A 9,997-nucleotide genomic window follows, 5' to 3' on the forward strand; every position below is an offset into this window, starting at 1 on the left:
GGGATAAAGGTCCATATCTATTGAACCAAGCAAGATAGAATCGATTTTGTTTTTTCAGATGATAGGTTTTTATGTGTGTATTAATCCACAAGCTGATCCAAGGTTCTATCGCTAACGGTTCAATTTCTACGTCATACTGGGGGGGGGTTAACCGGCTAATAGGGATAAGTGTCAATATCTATTGAACCAAGCAAGGTAGAATCGAATTTATTTTTGCAGATGGTAGGTTTTTATGTGCATATTAATCCACAAGCTGATCCAAGGTTCTATCGCTAACGGTTCAATTTCTACGTCAAACTGGGTGAGGTTAACCGACTAGAAGGGATAAGTGTCCATATCTATTGAACCAAGCAAGACAGAATCGATTTTATTTTTGCAGATGGTAGGTTTTTCTGTGCATATTAATCCATAAGCTGATCCAAGGTTCTATCGCTAACGGTTCAATTTCTACTTCATACTGGGTGGGGTTAACCGACTAAAAGGGATAAGTGTCCATATCTATTGAACCATGCAAGATAGAATCGATTTTGTTTTTGCAGATGATAGGTTTTTATGTGTATATTAATCCACAAGCTGATCCAAGGTTCTATCGCTAACGGTTCAATTTCTACGTCATACTGGGTGGGGTTAACCGACTAAAAGGGATAAGTGTTCATAGCTATTGAACCATGCAAGATAGAATCGATTTTGTTTTTGCAGATAATAGGTTTTTATGCGTGTATTAATCTACAAGCAGATCCAAGGTTCTATGGCTAACGGTACAATTTCTACGTCAAACTGGGTGGGGTTAACCGACTGAAAGGGATAAATGTCCATATCTATTGAACCATGCAAGATAGAATCGATTTTGTTTTTGCAGATGATAGGTTTTTATGTGTATATTAATCCACAAGCTGATCTAAGGTTCTATCGCACACGGTTTAATTTCTACGTCATACTGGGTGGGGTTAACCGACTGAAAGGGATAAATGTCCATATCTATTGAACCATGCAAGATAGAATCGATTTTGTTTTTGCAGATGATAGGTTTTTATGTGTATATTAATCCACAAGCTGATCCAAGGTTCTATCGCTAACGGTTCAATTTCTACGTCATAAAAGGGATAAGTGTCCATATCTATTGAACCAAGCAAAATAGAATCGATTTTATTTTTGCAGATTATAGGTTTTTATGTGTATATTAATTCACAAGCTGATCCAAGGTTCTATCGCTAACGGTTCAATTTCTACGTCATACTGGGTGGGGTTAACCGACTAAAAGGGATAAGTGTCCATATCTATTGAAACATGCAAGATAGAATCGATTTTGTTTTTGCAGATGATAGGTTTTTATGTGTATATTAATCCACAAGCTGATCCAAGGTTCTATCGCTAACGGTTCAATTTCTACGTCATAAAAGGGATAAGTGTCCATATCTATTGAACCAAGCAAAATAGAATCGATTTTATTTTTGCAGATTATAGGTTTTTATGTGTATATTAATTCACAAGCTGATCCAAGGTTCTATCGCTAACGGTTCAATTTCTACGTCATACTGTGTGGGGTTAACCGACTAAAAGGGATAAATGTCCATATCTATTGAACCAAGCAAGATAGAATCGATTTGGTTTTGCAGATGATAGGTTTTTATGTGTATATTAATCCACAAGCTGATCCAAGATTCAATCGCTAACGGTTCAATTTCTACGTCATACTAGGTGGGGTTAACCGACTAATAGGGATAAGTGTCCATATCTATTGAACCATGCAAGATAGAATCGATTTTGTTTTTGCAGATGATAGGTTTTTATGTGTATATTAATCCACAAGCTGATCCAAGGTTCTATCGCTAACGGTTCAATTTCTACGTCATACTGGGTGGGGTTAACCGACTAAAAGGGTTAAGTGTCCATGGCTATTGAACCATGCAAGATAGAATCGATTTTGTTTTTGCAGATGATAGGTTTTTATGTGTACATTAATCCACAAGCTGATCCAAGGTTCTATCGCTAACGGTTCAATTTCTACGTCATACTGGGTGGGGTTAACCGACTAAAAGGGATAAGTGTCCATATCTATTGAACCATGCAAGATAGAATCGATTTTGTTTTTGCAGATGATAGGTTTTTATGTGTATATTAATCCACAAGCTGATCCAAGGTTCTGTCGCTAACGGTTCAATTTCTACGTCATACTGGGTGGGGTTAACCGACTAAAAGGGTTAAGTGTCCATAGCTATTGAACCATGCAAGATAGAATCGATTTTGTTTTTGCATATAATAGGTTTTTATGCGTATATTAATTCACAAGCTGATACAAGGTTCTATCGCTAACTGTTCAATTTCTACGTCATACTGGGTGGGGTTAACCGACTAAAAGGGATAAGTGTCCATATCTATTGAACCAAGCAAGACAGCATCGATTTTATTTATGCAGATGGTAGGTTTTTATGTGTATATTAATCCAAAAGCTGATCCAAGGTTCTATCGTTAGCGGTTCAATTTCTATGTCATACTGGGTGGGGTTAACCGACAAAAAGGATAAGTGTCCATATCTATTGAACCAAGCAAGACAGAATCGATTTTATTTTTGCAGATGGTAGGTTTTATGTGTATATTAATCCAAAAGATGATCCAAGTTTCTATCGCTAACGGTTCAATTTCTACGTCATGCTGGGTGGGGTTAACCGACTAAAAGGGATAAGTGTCCATATCTATTGAACCAAGCAAGACAGAATCGATTTTATTTTTGCAGATGGTAGGTTCTTATGGGCATACTAATCCACAAGCTGATCCAAGGTTCTGTCGCTAACGGTTCAATTTCTACGTCAAACTGGGTGGGGTTAATCGACTAAAAGGGATAAGTGTTCATATCTATTGAACCAAGCAAGACAGAATCGATTTTATTTTTGCAGATGGTAGGTTTTTATGTGCATATTAATCCAAAAGCTGATCCAAGGTTCTATCGCTAACGGTTCAAGTTCTACGTCATACTGTGTGGGGTTAACCGACTAAAAGGGATAAGTGTCCATATCTATTGAACCAAGCAAGACAGAATCGATTTTGTTTTCGCAGATGATAGGTTTTTATGTGTATATTAATCCACAAGCTGATCCAAGATTCTATCGCTAACGGTTCAATTTCTACGTCATACTAGGTGGGGTTAACCGACTAATAGGGATAAGTGTCCATATCTATTGAACCAAGGAAGGTAGAATCGAATTTATTTTTGCAGATGGTAGGTTTTTATGTGCATATTAATCCACAAGCTGACCCAAGGTTCTATCGCTAACGGTTCAATTTCTACGTCAAACTGTGTGGGGTTAACCGACTAAAAGGGATAAGTGTCCATATCTATTGAACCAAGCAAGACAGGATCGATTTTATTTTTGCAGATGGTAGGTTTTTGTGTGTATATTAATCCAAAAGCTGATCCAAGGTTCTATCGCTAACGGTTCAATTTCTGCGTTATACTGCGTGGGGTTAACCGACTAAAAGGGATAAGTGTCCATATCTATTGAACCAAGCAAGATAGAATCGATTTTATTTTTGCAGATGGTAGGTTTTTATGTGTATATTAATCCAAAAGCTGATCAAAGGTTCTATCGCTAACGGTTCAATTTCTACGTCAAACTGGGTGAGGTTAACCGACTAAAAGGGATAAGTGTCCATATCTATTGAACCAAGCAAGACAGAATCGATTTTATTTTTGCAGATGGTAGGTTTTTCTGTGTGTATTAATCCACAAGCTGATCCAAGGTTCTATCGCTAACGGTTCAATTTCTACGTCATACTGGGTGGGGTTAACCGACTAAAAGGGATAAGTGTCAATATCTATTGAACCATGCAAGATAGAATCGATTTTGTTTTTGCAGATGATAGGTTTTTATGTGTATATTAATCCACAAGCTGATTCAAGATTCTATCGCTAACGGTTCAATTTCTACGTCATACTGGGTTGGGTTAACCGACTAAAAGGGATAAATGTCCATATCTATTGAACCATGCAAGATAGAATCGATTTTGTTTTTGCAGATGATAGGTTTTTATGTGTACATTAATCCACAAGCTGATCTAAGGTTCTATCACTAACGGTTTAATTTCTACGTCATACTGGGTGGGGTTAACCGACTAAAAGGGATAAGTGTCCATATCTATTGAACCATGCAAGATAGAATCGATTTTGTTTTTGCAGATGATAGGTTTTTATGTGTATATTAATCCACAAGCTGATCCAAGGTTCTATCGCTAACGGTTCAATTTCTACGTCATACTGGGTGGGGCTAACCGACTAAAAGGGATAAGTGTCAATATCTATTGAACGATGCAAGATAGAATCGATTTTGTTTTTGCAGATGATAGGTTTTTATGTGTATATTAATCCACAAGCTGATTCAAGATTCTATCGCTAACGGTTCAATTTCTACGTCATACTGGGGGGGTTAACCGACTAAAAGGGATAAATGTCCATATCTATTGAACCATGCAAGATAGAATCGATTTTGTTTTTGCAGATGATAGGTTTTTATGTGTATAATAATCCACAAGCTGATCTAAGGTTCTATCGCTAACGGTTTAATTCCTACGTCATACTGGGTGGGGTTAACCGACTAAAAGGGATAAGTGTCCATATCTATTGAACCATGCAAGATAGAATCGATTTTGTTTTTGCAGATGATAGGTTTTTATGTGTATATTAATCCACAAGCTGATCCAAGGTTCTATCGCTAACGGTTCAATTTCTACGTCATAAAAGGGATAAGTGTCCATATCTATTGAACCAAGCAAAATAGAATCGATTTTATTTTTGCAGATTATAGGTTTTTATGTGTATATTAATTCACAAGCTGATCCAAGGTTCTATCGCTAACGGTTCAATTTCTACGTCATACTGGGTGGGGTTAACCGACTAAAAGGGATAAGTGTCCATATCTATTGAAACATGCAAGATAGAATCGATTTTGTTTTTGCAGATGATAGGTTTTTATGTGTATATTAATCCACAAGCTGATCCAAGGTTCTATCGCTAACGGTTCAATTTCTACGTCATAAAAGGGATAAGTGTCCATATCTATTGAACCAAGCAAAATAGAATCGATTTTATTTTTGCAGATTATAGGTTTTTATGTGTATATTAATTCACAAGCTGATCCAAGGTTCTATCGCTAACGGTTCAATTTCTACGTCATACTGTGTGGGGTTAACCGACTAAAAGGGATAAATGTCCATATCTATTGAACCAAGCAAGATAGAATCGATTTGTTTTTGCAGATGATAGGTTTTTATGTGTATATTAATCCACAAGCTGATCCAAGATTCAATCGCTAACGGTTCAATTTCTACGTCATACTAGGTGGGGTTAACCGACTAATAGGGATAAGTGTCCATATCTATTGAACCATGCAAGATAGAATCGATTTTGTTTTTGCAGATGATAGGTTTTTATGTGTATATTAATCCACAAGCTGAGCCAAGGTTCTATCGCTAACGGTTCAATTTCTACGTCATACTGGGTGGGGTTAACCGACTAAAAGGGTTAAGTGTCCATGGCTATTGAACCATGCAAGATAGAATCGATTTTGTTTTTGCAGATGATAGGTTTTTATGTGTACATTAATCCACAAGCTGATCCAAGGTTCTATCGCTAACGGTTCAATTTCTACGTCATACTGGGTGGGGTTAACCGACTAAAAGGGATAAGTGTCCATATCTATTGAACCATGCAAGATAGAATCGATTTTGTTTTTGCAGATGATAGGTTTTTATGTGTATATTAATCCACAAGCTGATCCAAGGTTCTGTCGCTAACGGTTCAATTTCTACGTCATACTGGGTGGGGTTAACCGACTAAAAGGGTTAAGTGTCCATAGCTATTGAACCATGCAAGATAGAATCGATTTTGTTTTTGCATATAATAGGTTTTTATGCGTATATTAATTCACAAGCTGATACAAGGTTCTATCGCTAACGGTTCAATTTCTACGTCATACTGGGTGGGGTTAACCGACTAAAAGGGATAAGTGTCCATATCTATTGAACCAAGCAAGACAGCATCGATTTTATTTATGCAGATGGTAGGTTTTTATGTGTATATTAATCCAAAAGCTGATCCAAGGTTCTATCGTTAGCGGTTCAATTTCTATGTCATACTGGGTGGGGTAAACGACAAAAAGGATAAGTGTCCATATCTATTGAACCAAGCAAGACAGAATCGATTTTATTTTTGCAGATGGTAGGTTTTATGTGTATATTAATCCAAAAGATGATCCAAGTTTCTATCGCTAACGGTTCAATTTCTACGTCATGCTGGGTGGGGTTAACCGACTAAAAGGGATAAGTGTCCATATCTATTGAACCAAGCAAGACAGAATCGATTTTATTTTTGCAGATGGTAGGTTCTTATGGGCATACTAATCCACAAGCTGATCCAAGGTTCTGTCGCTAACGGTTCAATTTCTACGTCAAACTGGGTGGGGTTAATCGACTAAAAGGGATAAGTGTTCATATCTATTGAACCAAGCAAGACAGAATCGATTTTATTTTTGCAGATGGTAGGTTTTTATGTGCATATTAATCCAAAAGCTGATCCAAGGTTCTATCGCTAACGGTTCAAGTTCTACGTCATACTGTGTGGGGTTAACCGACTAAAAGGGATAAGTGTCCATATCTATTGAACCAAGCAAGACAGAATCGATTTTGTTTTTGCAGATGATAGGTTTTTATGTGTATATTAATCCACAAGCTGATCCAAGATTCTATCGCTAACGGTTCAATTTCTACGTCATACTAGGTGGGGTTAACCGACTAATAGGGATAAGTGTCCATATCTATTGAACCAAGGAAGGTAGAATCGAATTTATTTTTGCAGATGGTAGGTTTTTATGTGCATATTAATCCACAAGCTGACCCAAGGTTCTATCGCTAACGGTTCAATTTCTACGTCAAACTGTGTGGGGTTAACCGACTAAAAGGGATAAGTGTCCATATCTATTGAACCAAGCAAGACAGGATCGATTTTATTTTTGCAGATGGTAGGTTTTTGTGTGTATATTAATCCAAAAGCTGATCCAAGGTTCTATCGCTAACGGTTCAATTTCTGCGTTATACTGCGTGGGGTTAACCGACTAAAAGGGATAAGTGTCCATATCTATTGAACCAAGCAAGATAGAATCGATTTTATTTTTGCAGATGGTAGGTTTTTATGTGTATATTAATCCAAAAGCTGATCAAAGGTTCTATCGCTAACGGTTCAATTTCTACGTCAAACTGGGTGAGGTTAACCGACTAAAAGGGATAAGTGTCCATATCTATTGAACCAAGCAAGACAGAATCGATTTTATTTTTGCAGATGGTAGGTTTTTCTGTGTGTATTAATCCACAAGCTGATCCAAGGTTCTATCGCTAACGGTTCAATTTCTACGTCATACTGGGTGGGGTTAACCGACTAAAAGGGATAAGTGTCAATATCTATTGAACCATGCAAGATAGAATCGATTTTGTTTTTGCAGATGATAGGTTTTTATGTGTATATTAATCCACAAGCTGATTCAAGATTCTATCGCTAACGGTTCAATTTCTACGTCATACTGGGTTGGGTTAACCGACTAAAAGGGATAAATGTCCATATCTATTGAACCATGCAAGATAGAATCGATTTTGTTTTTGCAGATGATAGGTTTTTATGTGTATATTAATCCACAAGCTGATCTAAGGTTCTATCACTAACGGTTTAATTTCTACGTCATACTGGGTGGGGTTAACCGACTAAAAGGGATAAGTGTCCATATCTATTGAACCATGCAAGATAGAATCGATTTTGTTTTTGCAGATGATAGGTTTTTATGTGTATATTAATCCACAAGCTGATCCAAGGTTCTATCGCTAACGGTTCAATTTCTACGTCATACTGGGTGGGGCTAACCGACTAAAAGGGATAAGTGTCAATATCTATTGAACGATGCAAGATAGAATCGATTTTGTTTTTGCAGATGATAGGTTTTTATGTGTATATTAATCCACAAGCTGATTCAAGATTCTATCGCTAACGGTTCAATTTCTACGTCATACTGGGTGGGGTTAACCGACTAAAAGGGATAAATGTCCATATCTATTGAACCATGCAAGATAGAATCGATTTTGTTTTTGCAGATGATAGGTTTTTATGTGTATAATAATCCACAAGCTGATCTAAGGTTCTATCGCTAACGGTTTAATTCCTACGTCATACTGGGTGGGGTTAACCGACTAAAAGGGATAAGTGTCCATATCTATTGAACCATGCAAGATAGAATCGATTTTGTTTTTGCAGATGATAGGTTTTTATGTGTATATTAATCCACAAGCTGATCCAAGGTTCTATCGCTAACGGTTCAATTTCTACGTCATACTGGGTGGGGTTAACCGACTAAAAGAGATAAGTGTCCATATCTATTGAACCATGCAAGATAGAATCGATTTTGTTTTTGCAGATGATAGGTTTTTATGTGTATATTAATCCACAAGCTGATCCAAGGTTCTATCGCTAACGGTTCAATTTCTACGTCATAAAAGGAATAAGTGTCCATATCTATTGAACCAAGCAAAATAGAATCGATTTTATTTTTGCAGATTATAGGTTTTTATGTGTATATTAATCCACAAGCTGATCCAAGGTTCTATCGCTAACGGTTCAATTTCTACGTCATACTGTGTAGGGTTAACCGACTAAAAGGGATAAATGTCCATATCTATTGAACCAAGCAATATAGAATCGATTTTGTTTTTTCAGATGATAGGTTTTTATGTGTATATTAATCCACAAGCTGATCCAAGGTTCTATCGCTAACGGTTCAATTTCTACGTCATACTGGGGGGGGTTAACCGGCTAATAGGGATAAGTGTCAATATCTATTGAACCAAGCAAGGTAGAATCGAATTTATTTTTGCAGATGGTAGGTTTTTATGTGCATATTAATCCACAAGCTGATCCAAGGTTCTATCGCTAACGGTTCAATTTCTACGTCAAACTGGGTGAGGTTAACCGACTAGAAGGGATAAGTGTCCATATCTATTGAACCAAGCAAGACAGAATCGATTTTATTTTTGCAGATGGTAGGTTTTTCTGTGCATATTAATCCATAAGCTGAGCCAAGGTTCTATCGCTAACGGTTCAATTTCTACTTCATACTGGGTGGGGTTAACCGACTAAAAGGGATAAGTGTCCATATCTATTGAACCATGCAAGATAGAATCGATTTTGTTTTTGCAGATGATAGGTTTTTATGTGTATATTAATCCACAAGCTGATCCAAGGTTCTATCGCTAACGGTTCAATTTCTACGTCATACTGGGTGGGGTTAACCGACTAAAAGGGATAAGTGTTCATAGCTATTGAACCATGCAAGATAGAATCGATTTTGTTTTTGCAGATAATAGGTTTTTATGCGTGTATTAATCTACAAGCAGATCCAAGGTTCTATCGCTAACGGTACAATTTCTACGTCAAACTGGGTGGGGTTAACCGACTGAAAGGGATAAATGTCCATATCTATTGAACCATGCAAGATAGAATCGATTTTGTTTTTGCAGATGATAGGTTTTTATGTGTATATTAATCCACAAGCTGATCTAAGGTTCTATCGCACACGGTTTAATTTCTACGTCATACTGGGTGGGGTTAACCGACTGAAAGGGATAAATGTCCATATCTATTGAACCATGCAAAATAGAATCGATTTTGTTTTTGCAGATGATAGGTTTTTATGTGTATATTAATCCACAAGCTGATCCAAGGTTCTATCGCTAACGGTTCAATTTCTACGTCATAAAAGGGATAAGTGTCCATATCTATTGAACCAAGCAAAATAGAATCGATTTTATTTTTGCAGATTATAGGTTTTTATGTGTATATTAATTCACAAGCTGATCCAAGGTTCTATCGCTAACGGTTCAATTTCTACGTCATACTGGGTGGGGTTAACCGACTAAAAGGGATAAGTGTCCATATCTATTGAAACATGCAAGATAGAATCGATTTTGT

The sequence above is a fragment of the Eurosta solidaginis genome, unplaced genomic scaffold (assembly GCF_040869045.1).
Source record: "Eurosta solidaginis isolate ZX-2024a unplaced genomic scaffold, ASM4086904v1 ctg00001660.1, whole genome shotgun sequence".
Taxonomy (NCBI): Eukaryota; Metazoa; Arthropoda; class Insecta; order Diptera; family Tephritidae; genus Eurosta; species Eurosta solidaginis.